At 44.9% G+C, this 5144-nt stretch overlaps 1 protein-coding gene across 5 annotated transcripts in view; it reads left to right on the forward strand.

Moving 5' to 3' along the window:
* LOC116842877 (RNA pseudouridylate synthase domain-containing protein 2-like) overlaps positions 1-5144 on the forward strand; it is a 191820-nt gene that overhangs the window by 139209 nt on the left and 47467 nt on the right. The window lies entirely within an intron of this gene.

A 5144-nucleotide genomic window follows, 5' to 3' on the forward strand; every position in this document is an offset into this window, starting at 1 on the left:
CTCTCTCTCTCTCTCTCTCTCTCTCTCTCTCTCTCTCTCTCTCTCTCTCTCTCTTTCTCTCTCTCTGTCGCGTCGATGCGGCGGTTAGAAGCGCTCGGCGATTTCCACGTCCGAGATGCGAGGACGAGATAGAGTGAAAAGTACGGTGCAACAGATTTTACGAGCTACGAAACGCGTTGCCGCGAGCATCATCATCGATTTTCGATTTCCCCTCACAGTTATTTTCGAGTTTCGAACCAATCCATGGAGGATTTTTACGATCAGTCCCGCGATCGGACAGTTTTCAAGTGCCAGAGATATCCGAAAATTCGTCGGACGAATTGGACAAAGTGTATACGTGAAACTTTGTGCTTTATACCGCAGAAACTCTCGTGGCTTTTTTAATAGATATATTTTGGCCGATATTCGTGGTCGAGTCTGATATTTAAGATCGTTTCAAGTTCCGCGCAGCTAATGAAGCGATCCATGCAGCAACTGAAGATGAATTTAACACAATCTTAAATATAAGATCTGACTATCAATTGCGTCCTTTTTTTCTGCGCTACGATATATATCGCGTGCACCACGTGTCGTAGTTGTGCGTGTCATGACAGAAAGAGCATACACGATCAGAGCATATGTGTAGAGCGTGAGATGTCGAAAAAATTGGCATTTGTTTCACGCTCTAAGTTTTTATCGAGATATAGCCGTTCGAAGAGTTAGGAGTTTCCGCGGCGCGCGCCTGTACGTTGCAGTAAGTTCACGCCGTAGACTTTACATTTCCGATGGCGCGCTCCGTTAGGACTCCGAAGGAGTAGAGAACAGACATGGTCAACCTTGAGCTTCACGAGTAAGCTCTATATACATATGTCCAATATGTATGTTGGAGAGATCAGCTACGGTTTGGTTAGGTTAGTTGTACGTATTACACTTTTTCTATATGAAAGTGTAGAAAGTGGCGTTACTTGAAGTTAAATCAAACAGACACATTGTACACCAGAGAAGAAGGACACATATAGATTTGGTGTTTCACTTTATATTAGTAACTACTAACTAACATAGTTAAAAGCATACGCTGGTATTCTGAGCTCTTTTTTATTGATAAAAGTGCCTGGAAAAGTGGCTTGTAGCTATAATCAGGAAGCTTATATATCATTTTTAGAGATACCTTTATCGAAAAGAGTCTAGAATACAGAACAAAGCATACAAATGTAGAATGCACACTTAAAATTTTCAGCTATAATATAACCAATGAATCAGCGAACCTCAAGCAAATACAGCATGTCAACCAAATATATCTATCCTTTAGATTTCTTTTGTTCCCTTCAATTCTCGATGGCTCTCTCCAGTACGTATAGAGTTTACTGGGATCCGCGATGCTTCCCATCCTTCCACGGAGTGAAATGAAAAATGAGTGGTATGAGACAGACGCAGAAGTCGGTGTAAAGATAGAAGGAAACATCAGTGTTTGCGAACGGAGAAAAGGAGCTTCTCTGCTGAATGTGAGGTTGACCATGACTGCTCTGTAAGATAGAGTATTGAATTGATCATGAACTTCACATTATACGATAATCTCAATTTTTGGTTATATTGATGTAACAACAAATTTGCTCCAAGATTTTCATATAACACTATGCATGGCATACTACTTTGAGTAAATTTTAATAATATAATTTCTTTCTTTTCATTTCTTTTGTAATTCTATTTCATCGTGATAAGTATGAATTCCATATTAAGGGCAAACTTTACAAGTCGACTAATAAAATTGCTTCCAAATTTACGTACATCCGTTCATTTGGGTATTCCTGGTCCATGAATAATCGAATCAAAATTACAAAATCGTCGTAAATCGTTAATGATCCGATGGTAATTTTAAACAAGAGCGATATCATCGATCTTCCTTCGCCGTAACATGTTTCCCTATCGACAGGTTGACACGATGAATTCGTAAAAGCAATTGTAATATTTCATAGTTAACGAGCTCCGGCTTCCGAAGCGATTACCGCCAAACAAACAACGCGCGGCAGCTTCCGACGGCCCCCAGCTAATTTAAAATTCAGATCGGGTGAAAAAAGTTGTCGCTTATCTGAATCTCTTAACCATTCGAGAGTTGTCCCGCCGGTTCGGAGAGCCTCGGCAGCTCGAATCGATTTACGGCGCGCGATAAAATGATACTGCGTTCGCCCTTGTCGAGGGCGGACGGTGTATTACTTTAACAGAATAAAACCGTCCCGTTGCTTGCAACTCCGGCGTGCGCGGTAGATATTACACGCGTGGCAGTTAAGTCGATATTTCGATGTTGCACTCGCGGTGACCGCCGGTTTATCGTGTGCCAATACGTGTCCCGTCCGATCGGAGCATTTGAGGCACGCGCCACGTAGACGCGCGTACACTCCCCGTATTTTCGCTTCGCGGCACTATCGGCATTGCCACGAATCGTGTGTGATAGACGCCCGCAAGGATTTCATTATGGTCGGACGTGGTTGCTATCGCAATAATGTGATGACGTTGGAGGAGCGACTGGAGAGCGACGAAATTAGCAGTTTCAACGGGCAACTTTCCAAACAGATCTTGATGATTGTCACGACGTGAGACAATCGATGATGGAAAGATAGTTTTTCTTATTAGACTCCAATATGTTAAATTAATCATGAAATTTACATTGGGCAATAAGATGAATTCTTTGTTACGCATGAAAAAAAGAATAGCTGTATCAATCAGAAAATCGTAAAATATGGCATAGCTTTTACTTTTAGCTTTAGTAAGCAATTTTTTATTACATTGACCTATGCGACATTATACATTAGCGATTCGTTGTCTAAAAAAATAAATTTTTGATCAGCGCAACCAAAAATTGATTCCAGAAAAAAAGCTGTGCTATCTTTCTGGTTGACGTAACCATTCTTTTTTTCCGTGCACTCTTTCTCTCTCTCTCTCTCTCTCTCTCTCTCTTTCTCTCTCTGATACAGTAACAAATTTACCCAAAGCATCCAGGTTTTCATATCGCATTTTATGTGACATATTGTTTTCGATCATTTTCTCTTATTTCCATTTCGTCATTCCACGTGATTACATAAATCGTGCTATATAAATATATGAATCACTCGCGCAAAGGGGCGTCAGCTTTGCAGATAGACTGGCGAAGCTGCTGCTAAATTCACGTACATCCGTTTGTATGGGTCAGTATCGGTTCTCATCGTGCGCCGGGGGGCTACGCCACCAATAAAACCAATGTAGATTCTCATATGAAGCCATCGTTCTATGAACGCGCTGCTCCGTTTTTCCAAGCTCGCGCCCGGGCCATCGCTTCAGAAAAGAGTTTAACGACTTCGCGGTCACGGCGGATCGAATTCCCTCGTTTCCGCGGTGTTGCAGTCGAGAGATTAAGAGTTTAGCCGACGAACCGCGCCTCCGAGATCGAGACGAGCTTTCAGACACGAAACTACCTTCTTCACTGTTCGACTTCCTCTTCCCGCCGAGGCGGCGGACCATTAGAACGGGGAATGGTGCGCCACAATTCTAGCGTCTCCGCCTCGGGGAGTCCCCCGTGCGCCGTGTGGGCCGCGCTATACGATTAACTTCAGTGGTACAAGTCGGCGCTTGCTCCGGCGGCCGAGACGAGCCATCGGCGCGATTAACGTACATCCAGCACAAGCGAAGAGAAAAGCGGACATAGTTACGTCTCGGCCGGGAACGATCGACATTGTCGGATCTTGTGATACGTACGTGCGCCGGTGTAGGCTCGTTATCGCGAGTTAGAACTGCCGTTCGCGATAACGGGCCGCGAACTGTGTGCGGCTAACGGGTGCGGAGGGACCGGGAGGAAGTCTGGGCGAGAATACGGAATCGCCGACGGCGGAAGACAGCGGAAGAAGGGCCGCGAGAGGAGCAGCAGGAGGCGCGAAGGAAGTGGTATGAAGGGAGTTAGAGAGGGAGGGAGACGCAAAAGGGATCGATCGATCGGATATTTAGACGGGCGAATGGCAATATCGACAACCGATATCTGCTCCACATTCGAATAATAGAGCCGCGCGGACGACGTGCTGCTGGGCATCTTCCGCCTGCGCTGGTGTCTCTCCCCTACGGCGAAACAAAGACCTATTAATGCCACACGGAAGACAGACAGCCGCGTACGTTCTCCAACCTTCTCTTTCTCTCTTTCTCTCCCTCCCTCTCTCTCTCTCTCTCTCTCTCTCTCTCTCTCTCTCTCTCGCGCGCGCGCGCGCGTCGTTCATTCCTCGTGTGCATCTTGCGCCCCTTAAATACGCTCGATCGAACCCGAAGAAGACATCGGGAAGGAGCGCCTCAGGTACGCTCGCGGGCGCGCGAGCTCGTTGCGGGAATTAAGGATGAAGTATTGTCCGGAGTAGGTCGAAAGGGTTGCCCTTTCGACGCGCGCGCGCGCACGGAGTAATAATTTCCCGTTTCCTCCTTGACTTTCAGGAAAGAAAAAGGGAATAACGAACGACTCTCTCTCCCCTCTTCTTTTCTTGAGGCGTCTATCTCGATAAATATATTCAGAGAAAGAAAGTGAAAGAATAAATAGTATTTATTAATGTCCTAGGATAAGTCTTTTCAGGACATGTGTTGTTACAGTGTAGAGAAAAAGTAACGCGTATCCAAGTAGATTTTCATATTTATCATGACAATTAATGATGGAAATTCGACAATTGTTTTTATTACATTTATGATATACTGTACTCAATTTATTATTAAATTTATGTTATACAGTATCCTAAATTTTTTGTTGACGTAGGAATTGTATCATTAGAATTAAATCTATTTTCCTAACTTAACTCCTACTGCGTTGTAGAATTCAAGATTTAATATAGGGCCAAAATTTCGACTCGAGCAAATAAGAGCATAATTCAGAAGAGAGGGAGAGCGATTTCGGCAATAAATACAGATATTTGCGGATAAACAGTGACGATTTTGGTCGTTGTTACTCGGCGAATTCGATGGTGAGACGCGGTCGTCGTAACTCCACAAACGTAACGCCGGATTTGAAGGTGCCCCGAAATCCGAAACGTCGGCTTACCGGCGCGCGTCGTACACGATGGGATCTTTGCCATCTGCGATCAGCCGGCACACCGGAACCGACACATGTGCGCGCACGCGCGTGTGGACGACGTTAACATCGGCGAAGAGAGCGACAAGGGGGGGGG

This window comes from Odontomachus brunneus, unplaced genomic scaffold (genome assembly GCF_010583005.1).
Source record: "Odontomachus brunneus isolate Ranch 3 - 2012 unplaced genomic scaffold, Obru_v1 Obru_scaffold_028, whole genome shotgun sequence".
Lineage (NCBI taxonomy): Eukaryota > Metazoa > Arthropoda > Insecta > Hymenoptera > Formicidae > Odontomachus > Odontomachus brunneus.